Here is a 9,922-nt window from a genome sequence, read left to right as displayed (position 1 = left end):
TAGTGAGCCCCAGCAAGGAGATCAAGATTGTCTCTGCGGTCAGACGGAGTAGCATGAGCAGCTGTGGCAGCAGCGGGTACTTCAGCACCAGTCCGACCCTCGGCAGCAGCCCACCTGTCCTCTGCAACCCAAAATCTGGTAGGATGCTGAAGCATGTTTGCAACAGTGATGGTTTAAGGCAGGGGTAGGCAACCTTGGCTCTTTTATGACTCGTGGACTTCAACTCCCAGAATTCCTGAGCCAGCAGGTTGCCTACCCCTGATTTAGGGGGTCTGCATTATTGCATGTAATTATGTGCACATTCTGTTTCTTTAAAAAGAAAACGCAAGTAGCAGCTACTGGGCTGGGGAATGTGATGATGGTTGATTGTGGCTATTTATTAGAGAGCAAATTTAATCCTTTTGTTTTGTTTCCAATCATGAAAATAGGTTGGAAATGGCTGTTTGCCTTGAGCAGAAATTAATAACTTTGGAGGAGCAATTACCATCCCAGGCAGAATTAAAGCTTACATATACTGTAGCTTCAAGTCACATCTTGATACTTGGGGACATCCTTATAGCCTCAGTATAAAAATGGCTTTATAAAGATATAATTGACTAGCTTTATGCTCAGTATATCTCTCCCACCCCCACTCCTGCCCCTCCAAATCTTACATCTGGGCAGGAGGCAACAGCAATCCATTCTTGCATGGTTGCAAATAACACTTAGAAACCAGAAGCTGAGTTTGAATTAGCAGAATGTAGTCCTCGTTTAGGACTGCGCAGATATTTGGATTTAGAGGATATCTAGGTGTGCACATAACACTTGTCAGGAACCCTTTAAAGCAGTGTTTCTCAACCTTGACAATTTTAAGGCATGTGGACTTCAACTCCCAGAATTCCACAGCCAGCAATGCTGGCTGTGGAATTCTGAGAGTTGAAGTCCACATGCCTTAAAATTGTCAAGGTTGAGAAACACTGCTTTAAAGCCATGTTTTTCAAACTTGGCAGCTTTGAGATATGTGGAGCTCAACTCCCAGACTTCCCCAGCCAGCTTGATATCTAATATTTACTTTACTGTTTTGTTTAGATTTGTTAACTCACCCTTGATTAGATTAGATTAGATTAGATTAGATTAGATTAGAATAGAATAGAATAGAATAGAATAGAATAGAATAGAATAGAATAGAATAGAATAGAATAGAATAGAATAGAATTGGAAGGGACGTTGGAGGTCTTCTAGTCCAGCTCCCTGCTTGAGCAGGAGAACCTATATCGTCTCTGACAGGTGGATGTCTAGTCTCTTCTTAAAAATCTGCAGTGATGGAGTGTCCACGATTTCTGGAGGCAAGCTGTTCCACTGGTTGATTGTCCTCACTGTCAAAAAATTTCTTCTTAATTCCAGATTGCTTCTCTCTTTGGTCAATTTCCAACCGTTGTTTCTCATCCTTCCCTCTGGTGCTCTGGTGAACAACCTGGCCCCCTCTGCCCTGTGGCAGCCCCTCAGATACTGGAACACTCCTATCATGTCTCCCCTATTTCTTCTTTTCCTTAGACTAGCCAGACCCAAATCCCGTAGCCGTTCTTCGTATGTTTTAGAAGTAACTCAAGGTGGAGAACTTATATAACCCACCTTCCTGTTCCTATGTTCCCCACAACAACAACCCTGTGAGGTGGATTGGGATCAGAGAGTGACTGGCCCAAAGTCACTCAGTTGGCTTTCATGCCTGAAGCAGGACTAGAACTCACAGTCTCCTTGTTTCTAGGCCACCACCTTAACCAAGGAAACTGTTTGGTCCTGGGTTAAGGTTATGAACGGTAGATACAGATGAACTCCTAATCTTATTTTGCCCTCCAGATCCCTGCACAGTCCTAACCTTTTTACATGCTTGTGATGCAAGTAATTAAATAAAATGTATATTTAAAAAAGCAAAAGTTGCTACCTGTCTGTCTTTGTAGAGCAAATAATCAAACCTGTCTAGACAACTGTAGGCTAAGCCCTACAAGGGGCAACCCCACGTTATACAATATTTTTTTGGAGACCTGTACAATTTCCATTCAAAGACGTGGAACTGAATGTCTACAGGCTCCCAATAGTTAAATAAACAAACACACTGGGCACTTTCAAAGCTAGCATGCCAAGCTAAAGAGAACCCTGATAAGCTATGTCAGATAAGCTGGGGTGTTTAAATGATAAAACATTCCAGCATTTTAGATCACGTGTACATTATTATTGGCACAATAAAATAAAAATATTGTAAAGCTGTGAAGACTTGGTTGTGTGCCCTGGCCTGAGGCCCTGAATGTGTTAAGAGTCCCGTTTTCTGGTTGTATTAACATCCTAGTAACCGTTTTATTTGATGTCATGTACATTTATTTTGTCCTGTGTTAAGCCTTCCAGACTTACTTGTTGAGATGGTCAGCTGTAGAAATCAAAAAATAAACAATAGATCAGGGATCTTCAAACTTGGCCCTTTTATGACTTGTGGACTTCAACTCCCAGAATTCCTCAGCCAGCATGCCTGGCTGAGGAATTCTGGGAGTTGAAGCCCACAAGTCATAAAAGGGCCAAGTTTGAAGACCCCTGCAATAGACTGTTGGAATAGAAGCCAAATTATTACTAGTGGATTTGAAGGAGAAAGAGTTTTATTTGAGAATTGGGTTTGCTGCTAGACAATGTGGAAAAATAAATTGTGGGAAGTGATCTCTGGAACCCTGATGGCGCAGTGGTTAGAATGCAGTATTGCAGGTTAACTCTGCCCACAGCCTGGAGTTCGATCTTGATAGGCTTGAGGTTGACTCAGCCTTCCATCCTTCTGAGCTTGGTAAAATGAGCACTCAGATTGTTGTGGGCAATATGCTGACCTTGTAAACTGCTCAGAGAGTGCTGTAAAGCGCTATGGAGCGGTATATAATTTAAGTGCTATTGTAAGGTGACCAACTTTTTTACAATGAGAAGGAGGACAGAAATAAATTGAAGAAAAAAAAGTGAGTCTAATGCATGCGTGTGTGCCGTGTCGTGTTTCGGTAAGAAGTAAACAAAGCCACTTGCGTGCGGCGCACTCTTGCGTGCAGCGCACTCTCTCAAAACAATTCTCCTGTGCGGAGCGCATGCATTTCATAATTGCGTCTCGCCGCACTGTACCGAGCCTTGACGAATCGTCATGTCAAATACAAATACGTCATATCACACGCAACGGATCGGATCGGCATCGATCGAATACGGAGATTTACAGATTAGTCTTCAAATATCAAAAAGAAGGACATGTAGGAGGACACTTTTCGAGAGGACAGAACTTACAAAAGAAGGACTGTCCTCCCTAAAGGAGGACGATTGGTCACCTTAGCTATTGCTATCTTTCCCAGCAACAGATATATTGCATAGAGTGCTGGTTTGGACTTGATTTTTCCACTTAGAAGAGCCTTGCTTGGAAGCATCCTCAAACTGGGTTCCCAAAGCACTATTGACTATGTTGACACAGGTGCCCAGCAAAAAACCAGACTAACCACATTATTCAATTAGACTTCTAGGCTAATAGATTTTTCTTAGGTTGATGCCACAAAGGCAACCACTTGTCTTGCCGTGTTTCAGCACTTGTAGTCTACAGTGTTTGCGAACATTGACTAAGCAGCAATACATTTGATTGTACAAGCAATTCTTCATGGATTCCCATATGGTCATCCTTCATCTAACATTCAATGCTGTCTTTGTTGAATTCACAGCAGTGATGATATGTGAGTAGACAGTGAGGAGAGGACTGCTGCTGTGTCTCTCAAGCGCTGGTTAGAAATTAGAGATGCTTCTAGGTCAGTGCTTTTCAACTTGGACAACGTGAAGATATGTGGACATCAAATCCCAGAATTCCCCAGCCAGTATGCTGCCTGGGGAATTCTGGGAGTTGAAGTCCACACTTCTTCAAATTGTCAAGTCTAAAACATGGTTCTAGAACAGGGGTAGTCAACCTTGGCTCTTTTATGACTCGTGGACTTCAATTCCCAGAATTCCTGAGCCAGCCTTAGCTGGCTCAGGAATTCTGGGAATTGAAGTCCACGAGTCATAAAAGAGCCAAGGTTGACTACCCCTGTTCTAGAAGCTGCCTGAAGGGTTTTTATTATTTTTTATTTGTCTCTCCTTAGTGGATTTCTTGTTTAAATAAAACAAATTGAGGTATATGCATGAACGCTTGACAAATGCTGTCTTCTCTAGGCAAAGCAATACCAGAATAAAAAAACTTTCCTGGAGAAGCAATCTGCTAAAATCCTAAATCACTGAAACTAGAGTATGTATGTAGAATGGATGCAAAATCACCTCAGAATCAGATTAAAATCCATGTTTTCTGCCTGGTTTGACTTCTCGATTGTAGATCGGTCTGTAGGTTTATTTTACAATTTATTTTTTATTTATTTTATTTCCATAGCCACCCATCTCAACTGTGCCATTCACAGCCCAGGCAGATTGATTTATGTGGAGCTATGAATGAAACAGGGAGCACATGAAAGGGGGAACAACAAAGAGATGACGCTAGGACTGAGAGGAGCCATAAAATTATTTCAGCTGTCACATCAATTCGTATCTGACAGGCCCCTATTGAACAAGATGAAAGCTACCATCAGCCTATTTTTGTTCTAAGCGATTTCCTGTGCTTCCAGAAAGATGAAAGATAACTCAATTCTGGGCTTCCGAAATAAGAGGATAAAAATATGCTGATTCTAAGGAAAATTTTGACTAGGAAGAAATAATTTGGGCTTCTCCTTTTTCAGATCAGTCTGGTTGTGCATTACCAACTTCAGCACAGTTTCTGTAGTTTTCAGCTGTGTGATAGAAGGCACTTTAATCATCTGAGGAACCCAGAAGCATGACTGATTTTGTGATTCTAGATCAGGGGTAGGCAACCTTGGCTCTTTTATGAGTTATTTGTAAAAATAATGAAGGCAGAATGAATGAATGAATGAATGAATGAATGAATGCATAAAAATGAATGAATGAATGAATGAATGAGGAACAACCTGCCTCCAGAAGTGGTGAATGCTCCAACACTGGAAGTTTTTAAGAAGAGATTGGACAGCCATTTGTCTGAAATGGTATAGGGTTTTCTGTCTGAGCAGGGGGTTGGACTAGATGACCTCCAAGGTCCCTTCCAACATTATTATTATTATTATTATTATTAATAATAATAATAATAAAAGCATCATTCCTCTCTTCTTCACTGTAGCTATACAGATAGTCTTCAACTTACAACAGTTCATTTAGTGACCATTCAAAGTTACAATGGCACTGAAAAAAAAATCTTATGATCGTTTTTCACACCTTATGAGCATTGCGGCATCCCCCACGGTTGTGTGATCAAAATTCATAAACTTAGCAACTGACTCCTATTTATGACGATTGCCGTGTCCCGGAGTCATGTGATCCCCTTTTGCAACCTTCTGACAAGCAAAGTCCATGGGGAAGCCAGATTCACTTAACAACCGGGTTACTCACTTAATGACTGCAGTGAGTCACTTAACAACTGTGGCAAGAAAGGTCACAAAATGAGGCAAAATTCACTGAACAAATGTTAGCAACAGAAATTTTGGGCTCAGTTATGGTCATAAGTCGAAGACTACCTTTACAAGGTTGTAACTGTGTTTTGTTTCTTTGGATTTAAATTAGGGGTCTTCAAACATGGCCCTTTTATGACTTGTGGACTTCAACTCCCAGAATTCCTCAGCCAGGCACACTGGCTGAGGAATTCTGGGAGTTGAAGTCCACAAGTCATAAAAGGGCCACATTTGAAGACCCCTGATTTAAATGCTCGGAAACCGGGCATTTCCTGGGCAGGTGCACAAATGTCAAAACACACCTGTAGACTTTGTGAAAAGGAGAAGCACAAATCAGCAGCCAGCTTAGTTTTTATTATATGTTTTCTGAGGCAAGACGGCACTTCCTGCTCTCCAGCCTTTTCCCTTAGAACTTCATAGTTTGAGCACGTCTGGATTATTTTGGGCGCTCTATAAATCACTTTGTTGTCATTGAACATTTGATGTCTTTGACGGTTGTGAAAAATTGCCCATGGTTTCCTTCTTAAAGCAGGTACAGAGTAACCTGTTCTTAGAAAAGGTCATCTTTGGGAGAAGAAAAAAACAGAAGTTGCAATATAACCTTTGTTAAAAAAAATAAACTGAATGAAGCTGGACAATTCCAGATTATATTGCTAATTTGGAAGCAGCTTCAATCTCTGAAGAATAATTAGAACCAAATCTTATTTAGGTGTCTTTCCTTCCCTTCCCCCCCCAGTACTAAAAAGAACAGTGACTCCTGAGGAACTTTTGAGGCCTGGGGCGCCATATGCTCGGAAAACATTCACTGTAAGTTTCTGTTTCACATCTTTATATATTATATTTGATCATTTATTATCCACAAAGGTTTATGCAATGTTGCGACCATTGCTTAGACTTTTAGCTATTAAATTTCTGGTGCTGAACCTGACAGTGGTGTAATTTGAGGTCCTAAGGCTATTTTCGTGCAGCAGTATAGAAATAACACAGTCATTTTGAAATCATCTTATAAATATGATTAATAAGATTAGGGCAATGTGTTTTTATGCGCCTAGCTGGAGAAAGTTAAACAGGGTTGCAATGGGCTGGTACTTGGATGGGACACCAGCAAGAAATGTCAAGGAAGTATGGCTGCCAGTAAAAACTACACAAACACATGCATGCAGTTGCCAAGAAATGAGCTGGACAGATATACAGGTAGTCCTTGACTTATGACCGATCACTTAGCACCCGTTCAAAATTAGGGCGGACCCTCCAAAAGGGACTTACAACCTGGTTTTATAGTTCCAAAGTCACTCTGCACCATGGTCGTGTGAGGACATTTTTGGACTCAGCAGCCAGCCTCATTTATGGCCATTTGTAGTGTCCCATAATTGTGTGACTATGATTTATAACGGTTTTGTCAGAAACTAGCATTTACTTCCTGTTTCTGGGGAAAAAACAACCCATAGTGAACAATGAGTTCATATAACAACCGTGATGTTCACTTAATGACTGCTGCAGGAAAAGTCATATAATTGGGCCCAGTCGCATGGCAACTCCCTTTTACCGCTGTCATGACTCACGGCTGTAATTGCTAGACTCAGTTATGGTTATAACTTGAGGACTACCTATATACAGATACAGTAGATACATATACAGATATACAAGTAGACACACACATATGCACATATATATGAATACTGTACACATACCCATAGGCATACAAACACATTTGTATAGAAACATTTTGAACATGGGAGGCTTTGCAACTTAGAAGAAACACTTTATATGCATTATCTGAGCAAAGATAGCATATATACTAACCTATAGTCTATTTAGTATAAAGGCTTCAGATTAGTTCTGCTTTTTGGTCTCTCAGGTGGAAAATTGCCTACAATTAAGCTGTGCTTTCTTGACACTTCTTGGAATGCAGATTTGGAAAACACTATAGATGAGTTAATAGGGGCTTCTTCACAAACTTTTCACCTTACACTGTTGTTGTTTTGCTGGCCCAAAGGAAAGACATTACTCCTCACTGTAGAGAGAAGTTGAATCTGTTGGTAAATGTCTTGGATAATTTCCAACAGGTGCACTGCAAGTTGGGTGGGTGATTTTTTTTAAAAGATAGATGAATGTAGTATTTGAAGAAAGCAGGGGCTAAAAATGAGCTATGTTTACTCTGTCTTTAAGATGTTTATTGTGGTCTCTCAAAATAAGAGTTAGAACACCTTCATATTCACTGTCCCTCCCTCCCTCCCTCCCTTCCTTCCTTCCAATTTTTATCCTGCCTTTATTGCTTTATAAGTAACTCAATGTGGTGAATATACATACTATTTTCCCCACAACAATCCTGTGTAGTGGTTTTGGCTGAATGAGAGTGATTGGCACAAAAACACCATGCCTAAGCCAGGACTAAACCTCACAATCTCCTGATTTCATGTGCACGTACAGAGGGATGTAGTTGTACTTAAGAATTTGCTCCAGAATGACCTGCTTTACGAGAGGTTTAGCCATTTTTAGACAGGAATGAAGTGAGGCTGTAGATTAAAATCACTGTATCAATACCGAACATCAAATGCCATTGCTTTGCTTAAAGAAAGAAGAGAGAGAGAGAGAGATTATTAACAAGATTCAGTGTGGCCATCTTCTTCTTTTCCTTTAAGATTATAGGTGATGCTGTTGGGTGGGGATTTGTGGTGCGAGGGACTAAGCCCTGCCACGTGCAAGCAGTGGATCCCAGTGGGCCAGCAGCTGCATCGGGAATGAAGGTAACTTGAATTCATACAGTTGATCGTTTTTAATGAGGGTGGGGTGTTGGGAGGAACAGGTTTTTGGACCACTTCATCTGGGATAAAAGCCAGCCCAGAACTTCCATGGCACTCTTATAAAAACAGCCCTATATGGCAGCTGCCTACATCATTAATCTACATATCTGCAGTGTAGAACTTCTACAACCCCTGGTAGAAGTTAATTTAGCCGTGGTTCTTATAATTTCAGCAAGAGGCCCACTCAGCCTTTGAGTGGGTGCTGAGAGCTGCACACCATAGTCCTTGACTTGCGACTGTAATGGAGCCCAGAATTTCCATCGTAAGCCACGTCAGTCATTAAGTCGAGGTACCCACGTGACCAACCTGACTTTACAACCTTGTTTTGCGACAGTTGTAAAGCAAGCTCAGTGGTCATAAAGTGAGTCCATTAATTCCTATGGGGTTTTTTTTGCCAGAAACTGGCTGAAAAGGACAGAAATCAGCAAAAATTGCCATAAATTACAGTCAGACGATCTCAGAAGGCTGCAATCAACCGTAAAAGTGAGCCGGTTGACAGGTGTCCAAAATCCGATCATGTGACCACAGAAAGGTGTGCAAGCATCAGAATTCTGGAACTGAGTCATAAGTACCTTTTGGGCAATCCGTTGTAACATCAAATTGTCACTAAGTTTACAGGTTGTTAAGTGAGGACTACCTATATATACCAGCAACTCGCTAGAACCAATACCCCCAGGGCAAGAGTTTGCCCTACAACTTATAACCAGTGGTGGGATTCAGCCAGTTTGCACCAGTTCAGCAGAATTTTTTGTTGCCCAGACCCAGAATGGACTTCCGGAAGCGGCATCCACACAGATAACCGGTTGTTCACATATTTGAATCCCACCATTGCTTATAACTTGTTGTGCCCTGGGGTCGTGTGACCCCTTTTTGAAACCTTCTGACAAGCAAAATCAATGGGGAAGCCAGATTCACTTAACAACCACTAATTTAACCACTGTTAAGTGATTCACTTAACTGTGGCAAGAAAGGTCGTAAAATGGGGCAAAACTCACTTAACAAACGTCGCACTTAGCAAAAGAAATTTTGGGCTCAATTGTGGTCATTAGTCGAGGTTTAACTGTAATGACATCATGCAAATTACTGTATTTAAATGACACAAATGGTGCTGTGTGTCACCACAATGGTATATTTCAGCAGACTTTCGGGATATTTCAGGAAGAATAGACTTCTTTTCAATAGAATAGAATAGATCTAGAAGACTCTGGAGGTCTTCTAGTCCAGCCCCCTGCTCAAGCAGGAGAACCTACACCATCTCAGACAGGTGATTGTTTAGTCTCTTCTTTAAAAAAATCTCCAGTGATGGAGCACCCACGATTTCTGGGGGCAAGCTATTCCACTGGTTAATTGTCCTCACTGTCAGGAAGTTTCTCCTTAATTCCAGGTTGCTTCTCTCCTTGATCAGTTTCCAACCATTGTTTCTCGTCCTTCCCTCTGGTGCTCTGGTGAACAACGTGACCCCCTCTTCTTTGTGGCAGCCCCTCAGATACTGGAATACTGCTATCATGTCTCCCCTATTTCTTTTTTTCTTTAGACTAGCTAGACCCAAGTCCTGCAGCCGTTCTTCGTATGTTTTAGCCTCCAGGCCTTTGATCATCT

At 41.3% G+C, this 9,922-nt stretch overlaps 1 long non-coding RNA gene across 1 annotated transcript; it reads left to right on the top strand.

Annotated features, from left to right (window-relative positions):
- Window positions 1-7: 7 nt before the first annotated feature.
- LOC107300495 lies at window positions 8-8,262 on the top strand. The gene is made up of 3 exons (XR_001549222.1): window positions 8-138; window positions 6,256-6,326; window positions 8,162-8,262. It is a non-coding gene; the product is annotated as an uncharacterized LOC107300495 (long non-coding RNA).
- The last annotated feature ends 1,660 nt before the right edge of the window (window positions 8,263-9,922 follow it).

The sequence above is a fragment of the Protobothrops mucrosquamatus genome, unplaced genomic scaffold, assembly GCF_001527695.2.
Source record: "Protobothrops mucrosquamatus isolate PMUCROS unplaced genomic scaffold, P.Mucros_1.0 scaffold7251, whole genome shotgun sequence".
In the NCBI taxonomy this organism is placed as follows: domain Eukaryota; kingdom Metazoa; phylum Chordata; class Lepidosauria; order Squamata; family Viperidae; genus Protobothrops; species Protobothrops mucrosquamatus.
Note: the sequence above shows the minus strand (reverse complement) of the source record. Positions and strands in the feature narration are given on the sequence as shown.